General features: G+C 48.1%; 1 protein-coding gene across 2 annotated transcripts in view; it reads right to left on the minus strand.

The window, feature by feature from the left end:
* The window catches only part of HIVEP3 (HIVEP zinc finger 3), a 501,781-nt gene that overhangs the window by 344,372 nt on the left and 134,572 nt on the right, over positions 1–22,837 (minus strand). The window lies entirely within an intron of this gene.

The following is a 22,837-nucleotide window of genomic DNA, read 5'->3' on the forward strand; positions in this document are numbered from 1 at the left end:
AACAGTATCATTTCCTTAAGAGAAAGCACTAGAAATGGCATCGCCAAATCAAAGCTTATACAGATTTTAAGGCTTTTAACACATATTGCCAAACTGTCCTCGAAAAACAAGTGAGGGCCGATTTCCTCAAATGTTCGTCTATGCTGAGTACTAACCTTTGAGAAAATCTTTACCAATTTGTTGGGGGAAAGAAGGGCGTTTCATTGTCTTAATTTGTCTTTTTTTAATTACCAGGGATGCTGCAGTTTTTCATTTGTGTTGCTTCTCTTGTGAATTGCCTGCTCGTGTTTAAAATGGAAGTCCATTCTAGTAATTTAGAGGCAGCAGAACAGGCAACTGAAAGTGAATTCCCTGCCACAGGGAACAGTCAGGCAGATTGGCTGCACACTATGGAACCTGGCATCTCTTTACTTCGTGGAGGGTTGAATTAGGTGAGCGCCACGGTCCTTCCTAACGCTGGGATTTAACTCTGGTTCAGACCAGCAAGGGCAGTAAGCAAACCTGATAGGAAAAAAGCCCTGCAAATCAACAGCTGGACTTTGGGTCCCTCTGAGATCAGTGGTCCCCACGCTTTCCCAGGATGGATTTAACACCTAAACATCCATCAGGAGCCTCTGCATAAGGATGCCCGAGTTTCACGAGGAAGAAAAGTTAAGCTGACAAAGCTATGCCTCCAGTAGATGAAAACACGCCACAGCCGGGAAAACTCCTTAAATCTCCCCCTGGCCAAGATGGAAAACTTTGAGGGCCACAGACCAAATCCTGTTACAACAAATGCCTTCGCACTCCAGGCCAATGGAACACGAGACTTCCAAGGTGTAGCCATGGCCTGCTTACCTCAGGCCGTAATTGTGTAACTTTCTTCCTTGCTCTGCATCGGTTTTGGGACAATAATTTGACATACAACTCCCTCCGTATCCCACTCCCCGACAAGTATTTACACAGCAATTTTCTCCTGAGCTGGTCAAAATCCCGCTGGATTTGGAGAGTCTAGTGTGTTTGTAGTAAGCAGACACCTGGACCCAGATTTGCCTGTTGTCCACTCTTAGAGAATTACTATTCTTGGATTAGAAATGGGTCTGACTCCTTCAGCCAGAATTCTGCAGTGTTTTCAGAGGACCGTCTCCGTTTTCACCAAGGGGATTTTCCTCCTCTAAAACCTCCCCCATTTCTGCTGTCGCAGTTGGAGTCTCTTGCTGGGTTTGGCCCCAGCGGCATAACGGCAGTTGGAAACAGAACACGCATCTCTTAAATTACAGCTCTGAGGAAGGAGTCACGTGTGGGGTGAGAACCCTGGCGGATTTTCCTGCGGGCACACAGTAAGCCCACAAACCTGAAAGCTGCAGAGTAGTAAAATCGGCAGCCAAAATAAAGCAAGGAGAAGAACATCTTCCAGGAGGGAGGTGGAATCAGAGGGAGGCAAAGCCAGGACTAGGTTCTTGGCAACAGGAGCGAAACCCCAAACTAAGAGGGAGGGGAGTGCTTATTGCCAGCCCCTTGGCACACCCCTAGGAGGGGGAGTTGGTGGGGGGAAGCTGGGCACTGTGCATGGAACCCTAAGCGATGGGCAGATTGGCTGATGACCCCAAAGGAAACCCTTATTCCATCCTCAATCTGGGACCACATCGTAGCAGAGGATACAGAGTCACTTTGTAGCTTGCTTGAGCAGTGCACGATAATCCTCCAAAACAACGTCCGGAGGCCCGCAAGCGTGCTACGCTGGGCCAAGCACTGAGGTTGATAAAAAAAATCCAGTTGCTCTAAGGGCTTGTGATTTCACCGAGGAGATGATGTTCATGACAGTAGCCGGCAAGTCAGGTGCCAAAAAGAGATCCCAGCAGTGAGCGCCACTAGACACCCTCAAGGGGAGCTGGCAGACTCAGAAAAAGGCTGGCTGGTCTTTCTGGGAAAATGGGGTGCCTTTCACCTTGGAGTGCGGGCGGGGAGTTTAGGCGGGTGGATAAGAAGTGAGCTGGTTTGCGGGGGAGAGGGCAGACTGTGAGAGCAGCTGAGCACAGGCACGAGCTGCCTGCACTCCCAGCCCCAGGAGGAGGGTTTGTGCAAGGGAGACAGAGACAAAGAGAATTTGATAGGGAGGAAGGAGGCCAGATTTCAGAGAGGTCTGAATCCCACACAGAGAAGTCTGGGCTTTATCCAATAAACAGTAGGGAGCAGTTGGAGACGTGTGAATAGCAGATTAACATACTTAAAGGAGAAACTTCAAGGCTTCAGCTTTCTGTGCGACTGCAGAATAGGCTAGGGTGAGGAGTGTACTAGGAAGCTTTCACAGCGGTCCAGCCTGGCCCTGATCGGGGCTAGACCACGGTGTTGGCCATGGGAGAGAAAGGAAGAGATCTGGAAGGTACCACAAAGCAAATCTCTAAGGGAGAAGAATTCGGCAAGAGGGCTTAAGGATGAATCAGAGGGAGTTGTGAATTTCGCAACTTGGTAGCTGTGAGGTGGAGGTAGGCAAACAAACAGGTTGCAGCTAAGGAGGTAAGAAGTGAAGGGTTCGGGACCTCCCCGGCGGTCCAGTGGTTAAGACTGCGCTTCCAAATGCAGGTGGCACGGGTTCGATTCCCGGTTGGGGAACTAAGATCCCACATGCCGTGTGGCGCTGCCATTAAAAAAAAAAAAAAAGAAGTAATGGGTTCAGATTTGGCGAGTAAGGGCCGCTTTACAAGAACTTAAAAAGTCCCAAACATCCAAAAGGCAGGCAGCAAAACTGGAAGCAGAAGGCCACAGATGATGCTTTGTAATTTCTGTTAAAGGGAAGTAAAAGTATAACTGAAGATTTATCCAGCATCAGTGAAACAGCTGTCTGTCAAAACAAATAACCAGTTAGAGTGGATTCTGCACACCCCTTCTGCCTCCCCTGCCCTTGATCCTCCCCTGACAGTTTCTCAGACCAGAGGTGGAAATCAGCTGCAGAGAACAGGACCTAAAAAACTCAGAAATCCAGATTTCTAATCCTCTCTCCTGATGACAAACCGTAGGACTTAATTATTTTCACACATATGCACATACCTTCAGCTCAGTGTGTGAGTACTGAGTCACTTCTTCCTTTACCCCCTCTTCTCTGCTCCCTCTTCCCCTCCCACCAGCACCACAACCTCCTCCTCTGACCCCCAAACTGCTGCTAACGTCCCAGCATGCGGTTTTCTCCATCACGTTACTGTGTGATGCTCCACACTTCCCATTCCCTCCAAGCTTGTCTCCTACTTCTTTAGAAATGTGGGGAGTCTTCAAGATGAACTACAGATTCAACAGGACAGAGGACCACAGATTTCAACAAAGACAGGCAGCTTGTTGTGAAAGGAGCATTGAGGCAAGTCAGGAGACTTGAGTTTGGGGAGTCACGCAAGGGAATCAGATAAAGATCCTTAGGGACCAGGGGTCTTATGATTACCCAGCTCTGCTGACGTAGACAAGTTTTCTCTCTCCACAGATACAGATGGGAGATAAGCAGTTCCCTTTCAGAGAGGTAACCCCAAGTGCAGTGCTCACAGCTGCAGTTACTCTGAATGACAGTGGGAGGGAAGGAAACAATGAATGCAAAAAAAAAAAAAGGGCAATGCTTAAGGTGGAATGGACGTGAACAGTTGAAATGCACACCTCCCTCCAGTTCCTGGAAAACAAAGATGAGTCAAACAGAAGCTTAGTTTCACAGGCTTTCCTCCTCCGCTTGTCACACACATTCCCAGACACAGAATCATCCGTCCCCATGTCACCCAGCATCTAGAGCTACCGGCCACCACCTCCTTGTAAATTAAGCTGGAGGGTCAGATCCGCTGTGGCTAGGGAGCTGAAAGCAACCTGGGCCACATGGGGATGATTCCAGTGACCTGAGGGCAGGTGAGCGTAGTAGAAAAAGCAGAGAAGGCTGGTATGACGTTGTTCTGAAGGAGCCGAGGATCACCCGATCTGCACAGCCTGGCAACTGTCGTTATTTCTAGTTTCCTAGACAACTCTGCCTAAACCAGGTAGAAATTGGAACTCCAGCTCAGAGAATTAATACAGGTCCTGGGAATGGGACAAAATCAGAAAGGCAAGGGGATGATGCCATATGCCACTTCAGGGAATGGAGACAAGCAGGGAGAGGGAGGTCTTCCTAAAGGGAAGCTGAATTCCCATTAGGCTCTGTGCTTTCAATAATCTTGCAATTGTGGCCCAGAGAATGATTCTAATTCTGGTTCGCTGCTGAGGGTGTGGGTTACACAGGTGCGTGGAAACTGATCTGTGCATTTCACTGTAGATTCCTTAGACCCCCAGTAAATCTGGCTCTCCCAATTAATTGATTGTGTGACCTTGGATGAGTCATTTAACCTTTTGTGGTCCAAAGTTCCCCATCTGTCAAACTGAAACTAAGAAGCCAGCCTGTAAGTGTCACGTGGCTGTAAAATTTACAATTGTAAGAGCTGGTTGTCGCAGGAACCGGGCAGTACATCCAGATTAAGAAGCCATGATCACTGACCGAAGCTAAGAAGAATTTCTGAATGAGATTCGCTGCCTGCAGAAAATTCCCCCCAATTCATCCATCCTGGAGCCAAATTTGGAGAGACGAGAAGATGCCATCCTCCACATCAAGGAAAAAGGCCAACCATCACTCCCTTTGCAGTGTCACCTGCTCCTACAGGCTACCTAACCTCTTCCTCTTGAGATTCTCCAGTGGCCTCAAGATTGGGGCATACAGTTCTCTTCCCTTCCTTCCAAACTCCCTCTGGGTCTGTGATGTCCAGGTAGCTGGAACAGGGCTCTTCCCAGTAGGGGAGGAGTGAAAGCATTCACACTTGGGTGCAGGCAGTGTGCAGAGAGAGCTGGATGGTTGCAGAGACTTAGAGGATGTGAGAACCAGCCAGCCATCGCCCCCATCCCCCTTCTTATGGATAAGAAAATGAAGATCCAGAAAAGTGGTATAACTTCTCCCCATTTCTAAAGCCCCTCAAAGAGCAGAACAACGAAGCAGCCTCTGGCTAACCTCAGGCTGGTCCTAGGACACTGAAGTGAGTCTGCTTGCTCCACAAATGGGTGACCTTTGGACAAAGGGACCAGATCTAACAGAAACAGGCACTGAAGCATATCCAGGTGACAACCTGGCTCACCCGATTCTCTTCTCAGAGGGGCTTTGAGACACAGGGAGAACCTTTGGATATGGAGCAACAGCTTCTGTCAGGATGGAAAGGAATTTACGGAAATGTCTTGATAGCAGCTACCCTGGGACACAGCTGAGTGGCAGCTGACCCCTGGAAAAACTCTGCATAAGAAAGACTATCAAAGGAGCATCAGAGCTAGATTGCAAATGGCTTTAGCAGCTGAAACAGGCATAAAGATAAAGCAACTTCCTCTAATCCGAGGGGTTTATGCTTCAGCACTGGCTGCCTCTGGCTCATTCCTGACCCAGCCCATTCATCAGTATTTTGATAAGCAGATTCCCTTCACAGAGCTACTTAATCTGGGTTCCCGGAGAAGTCCTGCAGAGCTTAATGAGAGCACTGTGCTTGCTGCCAGCTCTTGAGGCCAGGGCAGTTAGACAGCAGAAGGGAAGGGACTTGTCACAGGTGCACAAACTTTCCCATCGCTGGACTTGACCCTACTAGGGGTTCACTCAAGTATCTTTTCCACTGAAATACTTGGATCTATGTTGTTTAATCCTCTTTCTCCTTGGTATCCAGGGAAATTAAAGCCCTGGCTCACATCCTCCTTGATGCCAGCTTTTCGTCAGAGCCGTAACAGCATCTGAAGCTAAACAAAGATTAGCGGCAAAGGGGACAGGAAACACAGGGATGAAGAGGAGATCTGGTGCTACCAAGGGCACCACCAATGAGCTAGACCCGCTTGGCAGCCCTCCTGCCAAACGCCCTCTGGCCGCGTCTCCCTAGGTGGTAGTGGGAGGGGAAGCTGGGGCTGGAGCCCGGAATCCTGAGCCTCACAGAAGTGCAGCCGGCACCTGTCCTCAGGCCCCTGCCCTCAGAGGATCCTCTGGGGAGTTGCCACACCCCGAACTTCAGGGACGGTCACTGCTCCTGGCGTTACCTCTGTCTCTTCCAATTGTCTTTAAAGTGGGGCAACTCTGGGTGCTGTGTTCCCTGTGAGAGACGATCTGGGGAAATTTCCTGGACTGTACCCTGGAGAGACGGGAATGATTTCAAAGCAGAGTAAGACGTGACCAGGAAACTCTCGATTTGAATTCTATGAATCATTAGGTAGGGGTAAAATCAAGCTTGAGTAGTTGGTAGGACCTTACATTTGCTGGAAGGAAAAAGTCTTAAAAATTAAAAGTTACAGCTATGGCAAGGAGGAGGGTGACCAGGGGCAGCAGCTCCAGCTATGGCTGCTACCCACGTTGACAACATTTGACCGTCCCATGTCGTTTCAGGATTTGGGGGGAAGAAACCAGAACGTGGAGCTTTGAGCTCACAAACAGGTCTGAAGGAGTTGCTAAGTCAACTAACAAAGGTTTTGTGGCAGAAAAAATGGTCAAAATCTGAGCCCCTCTGTGCCTTCCCTCCCCGCTACTGTGACCGCCGCTGGCGTCTCAGCCCTGCTGTCCACGAACAGACAGGGACCCAGCTGAGTCGAAGTTTGCCACCAGAGGAGGAGCCAAGGCTGACTTTCTAGGAATCTTCAGTCCCACTTAAACCGGCAGATCGCAAAGTGTGGGGTGCAGATGCCCTCGGTCTGTGGGCTGTGGACTGGGAGGACGGGGGATGAAAATATCTGGGGGTGGGGAGAAGTCCCAGGCCGCTGCTCTTCAGAGGCTGGTTTTTCGACCAGCCCCCGGGACCGGGGGTCGTGGTAGAAACCACCGCTGCCACTGGATTGTCAGTAGTAGGTAAAGAAGATCCTCCCTTCTTCAGCCAGAGCTGGAAGCCAAAGACGTCAGGCTGCTCTACAGCCCAGGGGCCGCCCCAGGCCAGCCTCTGCCTGGCCTACCTCCTGGCCTCGGAAGTGCAGCTGGCTCTCAATGGCAGGCTACTCGCCAAGGATTCACAGTGAACTTGGCTGTTCCTTGTGCGATTTACTGGGTCTGGACCCAGAACCAGCCTGGGGTAGGAGGTCAAGTAGGTTCAACAAGATAATCCCTGTCCCCTACTTCTACCTTTCTTTCCCCCTCCCCCGCTACCTCTTCTTCTCCCAATTGGCCTTCCCTTGGATCAGTTTCACCCTGACCTTGACTGACTTCTGGTGTGCTAGGTAGTTTTCCAAGGAGCACAGCTGGCCCATCAGGCGAGCCTGGTCTCTTCCCCCAACTAACGAACCACACCGGACAGTCAGCAGCACAGAGCGTTCCTGATGTGCTAAAGTTTGTTCAGGGGTCACCTGAAGAGCGGGACAAGACTCTAAAAGTCCCAACGCACCATACATGTCCTGCCTTAAACACAGACTCTGTCTCAAGTGTGATCAATGCCAGGAGACCCATGACAGGATGGACAACCTCTGAGTATTTCAAACACAACGGGCGAAACTGTCACCTGCAGGGCTTCTGTTACCCTATCTTCCCCCCAGGTTCCCACAGCCGCCTTGACGGAGAGCCAGGGCGGGTCTTTCCGATCGTTCAGTCTTTAAATGGCTATTGAGGACGTTCCCTCTTAGAGAGGGGTGCTCAGCAGAGACTCCAGGGAGCGCGCTGTTCTGCATCGGGCATTCCTGGACCAGAGGCCCGCCCACCGGCACAACCTTCCTAAGAGCGGCATGAAGTGGGATGGATGGGGCATCCTTGTCTTGGCCCCGTCATCTGCCTACAACAAGCTTTTCCTATAAAGTACTGACAGGAAATATTTTAGGCTTTGCAGGGTCATATACCATTTCTTTTTCTTTTTTTTTTTTTTTTTGCGGTACGCGGGCCTCACTGCTGTGACCTCTCCCGTTGCGGAGCACAGGCTCCAGACACGCAGGCTCAGCGGGCATGGCTCACGGGCCCAGCTGCTCCGTGGCATATGGGATCTTCCCGGACCCGGGGCACGAACCCGCGTCCCCTGCATCGGCAGGCGGACTCTCAACCACTGCGCCACCAGGGAAGCCCCATATACCATTTCTGTTGCATACTCTATTCCTTGAGAGCTGTTATTTGTTTTAAAACAACCCAACCATTCTTAGCTTGAGGGGCCAGACAAAAACAGGCAGCAGGCGGATTTAGCTCGCAGGCAGGCTGCAGTTTGCAGACCCCTGGCTGACAGGAAGAAGCTGCAACATTTTTTACTGGTCCCCACCCAGCAGCCCCTCACCACCTTCCCTCCCTGCCCTGATGCCTCCAGACCTGCCTTCTAGCCCAAGGACTGCCCCCGACACTGCGCCAGCTGCACTTGGCGTCTGTGCTCAGGCCCAGGGTGGCCTCTCTGCAGCACGCGTTTCACTGAGAAGGCACCTTGTACAGATACAGATCATGAGCTGTTCTGTCTTCCTTGTGCTTAACTTGAGATGCTGAAGGCCCAGACAACCTCATCCTGCACTGTGAGGTCTCACCTGACCACACACATGCAGCCATGTCCACCCAGCTCCCTGCCATGGTGGTACCATCTAGTAAATGACTTATCTTGGGTTCTTCCTACAGGGCAGGCAAACCCACGGCATGGCAAATCCCATCAGTTCCATCTCGGAGCATAGCCGGGACCCATCACTTCCCACCCCTCCACTACTGCCACTCAGGCCACACCCCTTCTCCCTGGACCACTGCCAGCCTCCCATCTAAGCCTGCTCCCTCCATCTCTGCCCTTCTCCCTCTCCCTTGCTCAAAGCCCCCAGAGGCTTCCCAGCTCATGCAGAGTAAGTCAATGACTGAACAATGAAAGCAAACCCAACATTGGGGTCCTTCCACTGGCCCACTAAGTCCCCTGGGTCTGCGCGGCCATGTGCCTGGCCTCACCTCCCACCTCCTTCTCCTGGCTAATGCCAACTCTAGCCATACTGGCCTCCTTCCTTACCCAGCTTTCTTTTTTCTTCTTAGCACTGATCATCAACAGGTCATGTAATTTTTCATGTTTTTGTCCCCCTTTGGTCTTGTTTTTTGTTTTTCTCACTAGAATATAAGCTCCTTCAGCCAGAGGTTTAACTTCTTCAGTGTTGCATCCCAGAGCAAAGCACCCACCACAGAGTAGGGGCTCCACAGATGCACAAATATCTGTAGAATGCACGGGGACAGGGTCCCCTGCTGACGGGAGAGAGGTGGCTGCATTGCCATGACACTGTGTACCGATTTCCCACTTGGATACCTTTATGCAAATAAACATCTTGCTCTGAAGCCCCCTCAGGACAAAACAATGGAAACAGATCCACCCCTGGAGCCAGCAGTTTCAAACTGTTTATATTCAATCCTAAGCAGCAACAAACTCAGATCTCAGCCCAACTAACCAACCATCCACGGGAAAAAACAATGAACGATTGCATCACGGTTTAGAACACACGGGCTCGTGGTTCTTACTCATTCACCTCAACCACCCTGCAGGCACAGAGGGAGGAAGGGGAGCACGGGCTTTGGTGGCAGGTCAGATTTCAAATCCTAGAGCTGCCTTTACAAGTGGTCTGATTCTGGACGCGGCACCAGCGCTCTAGGCCTCAGCTTTCTCATCCGTTAAATGGAGGTACCAATACTCATTTTCTAAGGTTGTCATAAGCTTAAGTGAATAATTAGCAAACAAAACCAGACAGCTCCCAGCTTGATGACTGTGCACAATAATTACCCAATAAACAATCATTTCTCCCCTTCTGTAAAGGAGGAAGCTAAAATTCAGAACGGCAGTGACTCGCCTGAGGTCAGAGGACTTACTCCATGGCAAGGCTGGGACTCAAACCAATGGTTCCTGTTGGTATATGTTATTCCTGTCATCCTGCCTCTCTCCTGTTCATGTTTCAGACATTATACACTGCTTATGTCATTACACACTGCTTATGTCAGGAGAAGGAAAGCAAGTGTTGGCTCTCCCATCAGTCTGCTTGTTGAGAAGTTTGGGACCGTGTCTCCTGAAAGAATGCTCATATTAAGATGACATTCTTAAGGGGGTCACCCTGTGACATTGGGAAATCTGAGTGTCACAAGCAAGGGATCAAAAGCTAAGAGAATTCACCTGCCTTGCTTGCTAATCATCCCTAACAGATGCAAACAGGTGACAGCCTTCCTTTCACCGAGAGATGAACAGAAACCACACCAAGACTAGGACCCACCAGGGACGCAGCAGAACCTGGTGCAGCCACATCTGAGATGTGACACCAAAGTACAAAAGCCACCTTCAACCTGAATGCTTCTCCAGAAGGGACTGTTCTTTCCACGCACAAGGGTTTTTCTTTATGGAGCACATGTACTCAATAATCCTACCGATAAAGTACATTTTTATACCATACAAGTGCTTCTCCCATTAGCCGTCATCATGAAGTTGAAAATGTGTTCTCCTTCTGGAGAAAAAAACAATTGGCCTCAGACATTAGGAAAATGTGAGTTATTAAGGAACAAACCTTTTCAGTAAGACATTTAGAGAACAAATAATGAGGAGACAGCCCAAACAACATCTAAACAGATTTGAAAAGAAGGAGAACATGAGTGTGGGTGACTGTAAGACAAAGTGTTGCTCAAGATGTGAGTCCCGAGTCCAGGACCAGAGGTGCTTGCCGTCCAAAAGCAGTGTCCCTGCTCCTCCAAGGAGGGAGACGCTGCAGTCCTGAGGACCACTCCCCGCCCCACCATCCCCACCCCGCTGACCCTACCCACACCTCAGACCTTCGCCAGAATATCCCTTCTTCAAAGAAGCCTCCCTACACTAGGCCAGGTCATTCACTCATTCATTGCCTCATTCATTCAACAAATGATTGTTGAGCATCTACTATGGCTCAGATTCTCCTTATCACTCTCTACTTTCAACTTTACAATTAAATAATTACATGCACAATACTCCAATTTACTTCCCCTCCCCTTCCCTAGACTGTCAGCTCCCTAAGGACAGAGACTGCATTCCTCTGTCATTTCATCCCCAGCACCTGACACAGACTGATTCCTCTGTCATTTCATCCCCGGCACCTGACACAGTGCCTGGAACAGAGTAGGCATTCTATAACTATTCATCACATGAATGTATAAATGAATGAATCAAAGCATTCAAAAGCTCCCTTCCTACGCCCGAATTCCAAAATGCGTCCTGCTGTCTGCCTTACACAGTTATAACTGATGTAATCAATGGGACTTCTAAATTTAATGAAGGAGATTTACTAATTTATGCATACATTTCTGAATAAAGGAAAACAATAAGATGTACAGCGGTAGGCAGAAAGTTACTTTCCCTGAGGGGCAGTCCCATGGGACAGACTAGAGGATAGGCCTGTAGGTGTTCTCCTGGGATACACAGAGGTAGTTAAGAGGAGTAGTTAGGGGGAAGGTGGAAAGAGCCAGACTGCCTGGGATAGGGGTCTGGACCCCACCACTGACGAGCTGTGTGACTCTGGGTAAGCTACTTAACCTCTCTGTCTTCCAGTTTCCAAATAGGAAATAATAAGAGTATTATCTTCAGATGACTGCATTAATAATGAAATGAGTTAGTGCACATGAACTGCTTAGGACAAGGTCTAGCACAGGCTAACTAGTCACAATAAGTTAGTTATTTTTATCTTCTGGAAGAATGAGAACAAAGGTAGGCTAAATCAAGGAGTTTGATATGCTTTCAGTAAGTCCACAAACAGAACAAATCTCCAAGACTCCTATTACTGAAATTAAGTAACTCATAGGCAAGTGACGGTTTATCTACCTCCACTTTCCAGGCTCAGTTGCAGTTATAGTCAGCTCAGGCTACCATAACAATATACCATGGACTGGCTGCTTAAACAACGGACGTTTGTTTTCTCACAGTTCTGGAAGCTGGACGTCCAAGATCAAGGGGCAGGCAGGTCTGATTTCTCCTGCAGCCTCTCTCCGTGGCTTGCAGGCAGCCGCCTTCTTGCAATGTCCTCACATGGCCTTTCCTCTGTGCACTGCACCCCTGCTGTCCCTTTTTCTTAAGAACACCAATCCTATTAGATGAGTCCCCTTTCTCCCATAACCTCATTTAACCTTAATTGCCTCTTTCGAGACCCCATCTCCAAATACAGTCACACCAGGGTTAGGGCTTCAACATATGAATTTGGGAGGAGCACATGATTCAGTCCATAACAGTTGAAATGGTAAGAATCCCACACCCATCTAAAATAAGAGCCAGGGGCTTCCCTGGTGGCGCAGTGGTTGAGAGTCCGCCTGCAGATGCAGGGGACGCGGGTTCGTGCCCCGGTCCGGGAAGATCCCACATGCCGTGGAGCAGCTGGGCCCGTGACCCATGGCCGCTGAGCCTGCGCATCTGGAGCCTGTGCTCCGCAAGGGGAGAGGCCACAGCAGTGAGAGGCCTGCATACCGCAAAAAATAAATAAATAAATAAAATAAGAGCCACAGCAAATGACCCCTCGAGGTGTTTCTAGACCTAGAGTCTAAGATTTGATTTTGTACATCCCACAGTGCCCAGCACAACAACAAGCGTGTGTTTAAAGCTTAGAAAATGTTCTCTGTATTAATTTATAATGAATAAATACTACTTAAGGCTGAGAAAAGTGCGTACCTTCCAAAGTCTATACATCTTATTGTTCACCGTATATGTATATGTGGCTGTGTACACACACACACACACACACACACACACACACACACACACAAACACATATTCCCAGGAGAATAAAATGCAGTGGTAAGGAAGAGCTGTTTGATGAAACTGAAACTAACTGTACATAATTATCTCTGAGCTCTTCACACATTAAGCGGGCAATGGAAAAGCGGATGCAGAACCCCCTTGATAGTGAATCCGATGATGAATACCCTTCCACAGAGGCCAGCATCAGGGCTCACCTGCTGAAACAGCCAGATTTCAGTGGAACGATTTCACTGTCTCTGTGAAATATTGTTCTGGAATCGGGGCATTATTTGACAACTCGAGCAATGAAATAACAGTCTTATCGGTGATTTCAGAATGCCTTCAATGAATTGATAGGAGGAACTATTGAGAACAGACAGGAGGGGCTCAAAATCAAGAAGCTCAAAATCCTCAAGTGCTAATAAAGCAAAACCCTGGCAAATCAATGAGCCCAAGCCATCCACAGGCAAATCCCTATGTACTAAGTAACTTCTTAAAGAAAACTTGTTACATTTATTAGGTTCTTTTATAAAAATCAACTTTACTGAGGTATAACCTACATATAATAAAATGGATACATTTCAAGTAAGTAGTTGGTTTTTGGTTTTTGTTTTGACAAACACATACACCCAGGCAACCATTCCCCCAGGTCAAGATACAGGCATTTCCATAAGCCCAGAGAGTTCCCTTGTATCCTTTACTGGTGAACCCCTCGTCCTACTTCCTTCACCCACCCTTCACCAGGGCAACAACTGTTCCATTTGTTTCCCCCCATAGATTGGTTTTGACTGTTCTAGGATTTCATATAAGTGGAATTATACAATATACACTTTTTGTGGCAGCTTTTCCAGCAAAATACTTAGAAGACTCATGCCTGTCCTTGCATGTATCCACAGTTTATTCCTTTTATTACTGAGTTGGAGTCCTGCACGTGCGTGTGCAGCAAGTTGCTTATAAATTCCCTAGTTGATGGGTGTTTGGGTTTGCGTTACTTCCAGTTTGGGATTTTTATGAATAAAGCTGTTATGAACATCCATGTACCAGTCTTTTTGCCAACACAAATTTCTCCTCGGTAAATACCTAGGTGGAAAATTGCTGGGTCATATGCTGTAGATGTTTAACTTCACAGGAAAATGCCCAACTTATCCTGAGTAATAGAAATCATCAATAGGTTCACTCTTAAAGCACTTATTAGAGAGATTTTAAAAATAAAAGAGGAAACCAGAGTAGGGAATGCCAAAAAGGGCATCCAAAAGCACATTCAACTGCTTTACTCAGGGAGCTGGCAGGGTCCTCTCAGGACAGCTCTACTGTCCACCTCCCCCCGTGTGCCCACTTCACCCCAGGAAAATGGCCGCCTTTGTCCCACCTTCAGTGGACAACATGTCCCTCCATGTTGTCCCTTTCGACTGGCCTGTTGCCGGCAGGCTCTCCTTGCTTTTCTAGGAGAGTCAGGACTTGGAAGGACCATCAGACCCAGGGGACGTGAACCCAGCTCACCCAGGGGCTTCCACCCTGCTCCACTGCTGCGGCAGCACCAGGCCATGGAGCCCCTCATTGGTGGAAGGCTTATGGAGGGGGTATCCCCCCTTTCTCCCCCTTGAGAGGGGCTAGGCAAAGCTCACAGTGGGGACTCCAGTACTTCCCTCTGCCCGACGGGAACCAGTGTGGGCCACCCTTCAGCCAGGCCTGCCCACAACCTAGCATGTGTCTTCAGAACACAGGGGATCCCAGCAACCACTGTGCCCAGCTAGGCCAGGAAATGGCTCATTTAATGTCATGTTACATAAACAGCATCCGAACTACAAAATCCTATATGTTAACAACCACATGCCTATTCTTTTTTTTTTTTTTTTTTTTGCGGTACGCGGGCCTCTCACTGTTGTGGCCTCTCCCGTTGAGGAGCACAGGCTCCAGACACGCAGGCTCAGCGGCCATGGCTCACGGGCCCAGCTGCTCTGCGGCATGAGGGATCTTCCCGGACCGGGTCACGAACCCACGTCCCCTGCATTGGCAGGCAGACTCTCAACCACTGCGCCACCAGGGAAGCCCACATGCCTATTCTCATTATTTCAGAGGCGTTCATTCTTTTATACAAGATAACTTCCCAAGACACCAAACTGAATTTTGATAAATGTAGGTTTTCAATATGTTCACTGACTTATATTTTTCACATAGGCTTTATTTTGTTTTCTGAGAGATAATAAACTCCCCTTAAAATCCTTCCAGAATTCTCATCACCTTCAGTAAGGAAGAAGGAGGAGAAAAGGACAGGGGGGTGTGGGTTGTAATTCCTCGAAGGCAGGGAATCTCAGAGCTTTAAAGCTTGAGGAGTCAGGAAGCTCAGGGATGAAAGAGATCAAACTGCAGGTTCAAGGGGAACGAGGAGCCCTCAGAATGCGAAGAAGCTTCTCAGAGCTGCTGGCCCTGAGGCCTCACCCTGGCCTCGTGCTGGGATCAGGAACCCCTTTCCCATCCCCCCTTCCCTTCTCCTACTCCTGCCCCAATTCTGCTCCAAAAGCAGCTGCTTCCATGAGATGGCCACCTCCTGAGCTTGTAACAGCCACCTGAACAGCAGACTCTCCCAGCTTCACTGAAACCATTCTTTCTTGCCTTAGAAAGTGACCAGAAATGCAGTAAAGGTGCCTTAAAATTCCCTTATCACTGAAACGAGCAGATCGCAGAATTGCCTACCTGCAGTTTTCATCTTATTCACTGAGTTTTTTAAAGGGGAGCCAAATATATCCAGAGAAAACCACAATTTGAAAAGATACATGCACCCCCAATGTTCACTGTAGCACCATTCACGATAGCCAAGACATGGAAGCAACCTAGGTGTCCATCGACAGAGGAATGGACAAAAGATGTGGTGTATATAGATACATATACCATGGAATACTACACAGCCATAAAAAAGAATAAAATAATGCCATTTGCAGCAACATGGATGGACCTAGAGATTATCACACTAAGTGAAGTAAGTCAGACAAAGACAAATATATGATATCACTTATATGTGGAATCTAAAAAAGGACACAAATGAATTTATTTACAAAACAGAAACAGACTCACAGACATAGAAAACAAACTTACAGTTACCAAAGGGGGGGGGGAAGAAGGATAAATTAGGAGTTTGGGCTTAAAATATACACACTACTATATATAAAACAGATAACCAACAAGGACCTACTGTATAGCACAGGGAAATAATATTCAATATCTTGTAATAACCTATAAGGGAAGAGAATGTAAAAAAAGAATATATATATTTATATATATGTATAACTGAAGCACTTTGCTGTATACCTGAAACTAACAGAACATTGTAAATCAACTATATTTCAATAAAAATTTGAAAATAAAATTAAAATAAAGTGGAGCCAAGTGAGGGAAGAGGGCCCACATTTACTTGCTGGGACTTCCCTTGGGCTGTTCGTCTGGAAAGCAAAATAAAGGCTGAAGGTGGCCCACTGATTTCCTCTCACTCAGAGAATTCTGCCCGAGTTAGGCTTGGCCGACTAGCATACGATCTGTAAAGATGAAAGTCCTTCTCTTCCTCGGGAGGGCCACAAAGATGCAGTTACTAGCAGCAGGCCGGCCACGCACAGCACAGATGAGGCTTCCCCAGCAGGGCCACCGCCAAATGCTCTTCTGCTCCGGCAGAAAGCCAGGCCCAGACTCTCCATCGCCGCCCTCCGTGGGTTTTATCTGGGTGAACGCGCAGGGGGCGAGGAGGGCTGGATTCTGGGTGACTCGTAGAGACTCCCTATGAGAAACGCTCAGTGAGCCCCCCATAGGGTCCTCTAGGAAGACAGTTGGAAGGACTTCCCAGGTCATTCAGTCCAACGGCTGCTTTTATAGAGGAAAACTCAGAGCCCTCAAGGGATTCAGTCCACAGGAACAGGACATCTTGACTCTCCTCCCCAGCTTCCTTTCCCTCTCCCAGTCTCTCCGCCACAGAGGAGGAGGGCCTCCCTCCACCTCGCTGCTCAGACACAGGTCTGGGAATCGTCTTGGTGCTGGCTACGTCCTGTTTCCCACCAGATCTACCCTCCGCCCTCCCTACTCCGCTCTCTGCCCACGGGCTGACCTGGAAGGACCACATCAATGGGCAACCTCTGTGGTCTGGTTAGCAGCCAATGGGGCAGCCCCACAGAAGATCACAGGAGCGGGGAGGGAGGGGAAAGAGGTCAGTGGATTCATTCCTCGGCTCTCTGCCTGCGAGGGAGAAATTCAGAACACTGGCCTGGCTTGACCTTCCACTGAAGGTCACTGCTCCCTTCAAGGCAGCCCTCTCCTTCAGGGTTCCAGTAACATCCCCCCTCTCCTTGCCCCTCAGGCCTCCACAGTAACAGCTCCATGCTATCAGCCCAGCACCACCACTGTCGTTCCTCCACAGCCCTGCCTTTGTAGATGGTCCCTCCTGAATCGTCTCCCATGAGATGGCTATATCCTGTTCCCACCCTGAATGGGACAAGCATTGATTCCTGCTGCTGCTTCCCCCTCCACGTCCCCGTCTACCCTTATCACAGCCCCAGCCTCTTTAGCCTGGACAGCTGCAAGAGCCTCCTGACCACGCTCCCAGCTTTCCTCCTGGTCCCTTCTCGTCTGCTCTCCCCAGGAGCATACCGAGTTATCCCGTGAAATGTAAATCAAACCGCGTCATGCACCTGCAAATCTTGCAATGGTTTCCACTGCCCCCCCGCCCCCAGCAAAATCAAAGCTCTTCCCCTGACTTCTGAGGGCACACCAGACCCGAACTGCTCTCTGCAGCCTCCTCCTGGGTCCTGAGCAGCCATGCAGCCTGCTCTCCTTCCTCCTGCCCCCAGGCGCTTCCCTGCACTGAGACCTCACACGTGCTGTTCCCTCTGTCCAGCATTTGTCTCCTCTCGTGGAAGAGGCCTTCCTTAGCAGGGCACACCCTACATTTTATTCTCCATCCCTGAGCTGTGCTCACGTCCTTCCAGCACTTAACAAATCTGTGATTATGTAATTTTTCGTTTACTTTTAAAATGACTATCTCCCCTCCCTAGCTCCCACCCATGAGAGTTCCACATGGGTGGGAGCTAGGTCTGCTTTTCAGACCCCCTCCCTCACCCACAGTGGGTACTCCAGGCACATTTGCCAGATGAACAAGTCAGTGTACGTTCCAATAACGGGAAGGACTGTCCTTTAATCTGAGATTTGCGCCCACTTTGTTGAGAGATTGTTAATATTGTCCTTTCTTTCATGAAATGACTGTACAAATAAATGACAGTTATCAAAAATTTTAAACGGCAACCTTATACAGTTCTCCAAAATATTGTTGAAATTTTATGAGTCTATGACATCCCAGATTAAGCAATATTTCAAGGGTCACAGTGCTGGGCCCTAGAGAGGTGACCTGGGTGATGGAGTCTGAAGTCAGACTCAGGGTCTGAGTTCAAGTCCCCACTCTGTGGCTTGGTAGCCGTAAAACTCTGAGCAAGTTACTTAACCTCTCTGCGCCTCCATTTCCTTACCTGTAAAATAGGGATACTAATAGGATCTACTTCAGAGGATTTTTGTGAGAATTAAATGAATTAATACTTGTGAAGTTCTTAGAACAGTGCCTGGCACTGTTCCATAAACGTTGGACAACAAATTTGTTGAGCAAAAATGCTCAGCAAATGTTAGTGCTACCATCACCATCATCATTATTACCAAACCCAGCTCTTCTAAATCCCCCACCATGGCTCTTTTCTCTTTAAAATGTTATCTCCCAACATTCTCTCTTCAAATGTTATCTGACCACCCCTGAATGTCAAGCCAAAATTCAGCACTTGGAAAACTATCCTAGTCCAGCCAACCAGATTTTCTGGATAGCTAAGCACCAACCTAGATCACATGTGCTTCTAACATATGTTACTTCTTTCCTGCTTCTTAACTAATTTTGATGAAATGAGCATCATTATGGGAATGCACGGTGCTGTGGACCCCAGAAACACCACAAGAAAAACTCCATAGGTCTGAGGCTCTGCAGCCCAGGCAGAGGCTCTACTCTGTCCCCGCAAAGCACTCAACACCCTGAGCTCCGCTCTCCTTGTCTGCAGAGTGGGAAGGTCATAGGCACTGAGAGGTCACTGTGGTCCTAACGAGTCATGTGCACACACCGTAGGCTCCTAAAACACTCCTTTTCTTTCTTATTTTTTGGTTAATAATACTATAATTCGCCCAGGAGAACGCCTTACTGTAGGTCTCTGGGCAGAATTCTCTCTTCCTCAAGATATGCTAAACACCCAAGCCCCTGCCTAGAAGAGAGTGGGGTTAACGCCTCGGGGGAACCGACACCTCACAATCTGTACAGAGGGAATTCCTTCCTGGTGGTGTTCATGTGGCCGACAGAGCAAGTCACCCCCAGGTTGCTCCTGAAGCAGGACAGGCTTTTGAAGCTGTGATATTTCTGAATTTGGCCTTGGACAAAGACACCATATTTCCTCATAGCCATTCACACCCTGACTCAAGCAATTTTAACTGAATTCTATTTCCTTTCAACCCAAGGCCATTTGAAGATGCAAAAACCATATCTGTGAATGAATTCTAGCATTTGATTTGCAGAGTCAATTCTACTGAATTCCATGCTTTATCCCAGGTATATTTCAAGTTTCTGAGGCTCAGAACCATTTTCCCCACCCTCAACAATATCACACACCCACCTCCCAAATACACAAACGTATATGGGTTATAGAGCCAACAGCTCGTGTTAAAGGGGACCCATATTAAATAATATTGTTACATAGATATTAATAAGGCTAAGATAAAAGATGAGAAAATAGAAGAGAGTCTTTGTATCTTTTTAATGTTGTTCGTTATGTAGAAATTGGGAATCAAATCAATGAATTTTCTGACTACAGAGTCAACAAAATGATCTGAATTCTAAACAAATCCTGGAGTATACTGACAAATAAATAGCATAGAGAAAAGATGAAAGCATAAACTAAGGACAGGAAGTGAAACCGGATTCAGAAATATTATTCTTGCATTTGAGATTAAAAGAAATATACATACATCTATAATTCTACAACTCCCACAAAGCCTAATTTCATTTGTAAAATACACCAGGGAACCCTGGCAAGTTTCTGTGGAATCATGCAACTAGGTGTGTCTTTTAATTAAACGCACATCTAGCAATCCACAAATATGAATTAAGCATCACCAATTAGTTAGCACTGTGGAGGATTTAGGTCTCTACCCCCCACGGAGTAAGCAATTTGCGAAACTTTACCCTACAACACATGAAAACCAGGGCCCCAGCTACCAATTTTAAGGACATTCTATTCTGCAGGGGTTCATCTTCATTCTCTCCAAAAGTGTATCAAGGTCCTGCTGTGTTTCAATGGAACCAAACAGCTAAGGCTCTGAAAGACACCATTTCAGAAGAAAAAGGGGTGAGATTATCTCTGAATAATCACTCTATTAACATGAATCTGAACTGTGATATTTGGTCACTTTGTTTTAGTTTACAACCACCTTTGCAAGTGATAAGATTTAAATTGATTGATGGGGAGAGGGTGGGAAAGGAAAACAACACACACACAATAAACACACACACACACACCCATCACGCACACACACCCATAACACACACACACATCACAGGATCCAAATTCAACAAGCAGAGGTGAATGCAGAACTGGTCTAAGCTGAATGTAAGCACAAAAGACTTCCTTCCTTCCTTCCTTCCTTCCTTCCTTCCTTCCTTCCTTCCTTCCTCTCTACCTCCCTTCCTTCCTCCCTTCCTCCCTTCCTTCCTTCCTTCCTCCCTCCCTCCCTCCCTCCCTCCCTCCCTTCCTTCCTTCCTTCCTCCCTCCCTTCCTTCCTCCCTTCCTCCCTTCCTTCCTCCCTTCCTTCCTTCCTTCCTTCCTTCCTTCCTCCCTTCCTTCCTTCCTTCCTTCCTTCCTCTCTACCTCCCTCCCTCCCTCCCTCCCTCCCTCCCTTCCTTCCTTCCTTCCTCCCTCCCTCCCTTCCTTCCTTCCTTCCTTCCTTCCTTCCTTCCTTCCTTCCTTCCTTCCTTCCTTCCTTCCTTCCTTCCTTCCTTCCTCTCTACCTCCCTTCCTTCCTTCCTGTCTTACCTTTTTTATTCCATCAACAAGGCCAGGTGACAGTGGGAACACCTCATATTCACCCTGCTTCAAGTAACAAGGGGGCAGATTGTGAGAGAACACAAGTGATGTGAGCTTCCAAGGTCCAGTCCAGTCGTTCCTGTATCAGTGCCAGTCCCATTTCAAAGTTTTACTTCCTAGGTCATCCGAAATTTGTCATTCATCCATAACACAGACCCCTAACTATTTCTTGAGCCATTCCTGGAAAGCCAGAGATGAAAAAGGCCCAGCCTCTGTGTGTTCTCAAGTCCTCATGGGATGGGCCGCCCAGTGGGAGAAAAAGCACTCTGGGGTCAATGTGGGATTGCAGTTTGCTTGCATGCTCTGTTCCATGTGCCTGAAGTTTTCTAAGGGATTCCTCCCCTTCACCAGTTACCCCTCCATGAAGAGCTGCCTCTCCTAACTAAACAGGTGCAGCATTCACCACAGGAAGCCTAGGCATCCCTTCCCATCGACAGGGCAGGTCTCAAGTAAGATCCTCGAGCCCTGCAAGGCTTGTTTCTCCCCGTGGATCACACAGAACACAGTCCCCAAGCCTCCATCGTGTCTGTAACCTTGGGGCTTCTTGCTTCCTACAAACTTCTCTTCCTCTCTTCCTGAAAATACCATGGGTTTCTCAACTGAAGTATATTAAAACGAATTCCATTTTAACATATTCTGGAGCCCTTCACAGCATACCTTAAATTAAGCAGGAACACTCCAGTCTCCAGATGACAGCCTCTCAGGCAAACCTCCCTTGGTTCCCAGCAAACAGCCCCCTCTCGGTCTCCCCAGCCCACTGCTCCCTGTCCAACAACTCTGGTTTCCCCCACTTGGAAAAGTACATCTGACAGGTTTTACATCCTTCAGACCAAGGATGTAAAATCCTTCACCTCCATGTGAAACCTCTACTTTTGTTTCCTTTTCTGACTTGTATTTGAAGAACATCTGGGCCTTTTATTCAGCTTTTAGAAAAATTAGGGAAGGTCACAGCCCGAGTAGTTACTTGGTAAAGGTAAAAGGTAAAATTAACTACAATAGCAAACTCTCACATAGCCCTGATTATGTGCCTGGTAGAGTTCCAAGTGCTTTACCTATACTAACCACTAACTCTCACCACAGTCCTATAAGGCAGTCTTATTTCTTACCCCCATTTTACAGGTAATGAAAGTGAGACCCAAAGAAGTTGCATGAAATTAACCTGTCTAGAGTCATCCAATTAATAATTGGCAGAGCAGGGATTTGAACCTTTGTCATCCATCTCAGCGGTGCTGCTCACCAGGAAGGGAACGCTGTTGGCATGACAACAAAGGTACTTCCGTGCCCCCTTAAATGCAGCATTAACTCTATGAACACCCGCAAGCCCTGTAGATAAGCTACCTTGGTGTCACCTTCAGGAAGAGCAGGGTTTGCCTGGGTGAGGAGAAGGAAGAAGAGAGGAGACTTCTGCCCTTGAAAGATTCTATTTTAATTCTTTAAAAAAACCACCGAACAGACCCAGCCCTGGATTTCAAGATCAGCTTTCAAGGTCTCCAGGCATGAGGCAGTCATCTGAAAAGGGAAGCATGACAGGAGTCTGACCTCTGCGTGGCCTCCTTGTTCTCAAGGTGCTGCTTTCAGATCCGAAAGCGAACAGGAAAGCCGAGGAGCCAAAATCTCCCTAATCTCGGATCAGGTATCAATACCATTAGGCATTGGAAGCTTGTGACAGCAGAAGATGTCACACTCTCAAGTGCTAACACGGCAGCATTTATCTACGTTCACTGACAAGCTATCTAAGACATAAAAGGTCAATTAACTATTTCTAGAAGTTCTACGTAAGACTCAGAAACTTGCCTGTTATCCTAGCCTAACTTCCTAGAAACACTGAATCACAACATCACACAATGCAAGTCCCTCAAACCCAAGTCCCTTTGGAGAAAGGAGCTGGCTGCAGTAAAGGCCCTGACAGGTAGAGGGCAATCGTTAAGATGGCGATGACAATGATGATGACGGAGAAGACGGCGGCAGCCATGATCACGAGAGCAAGCACTGGTGGCACATCTCATATGGGTCAGGCACTGTGCTGAGGACCCTTCCTGCACTATCTTAATCTTCACAGGAACA

Source organism: Pseudorca crassidens, chromosome 2, assembly GCF_039906515.1.
Source record: "Pseudorca crassidens isolate mPseCra1 chromosome 2, mPseCra1.hap1, whole genome shotgun sequence".
Taxonomy (NCBI): domain Eukaryota; kingdom Metazoa; phylum Chordata; class Mammalia; order Artiodactyla; family Delphinidae; genus Pseudorca; species Pseudorca crassidens.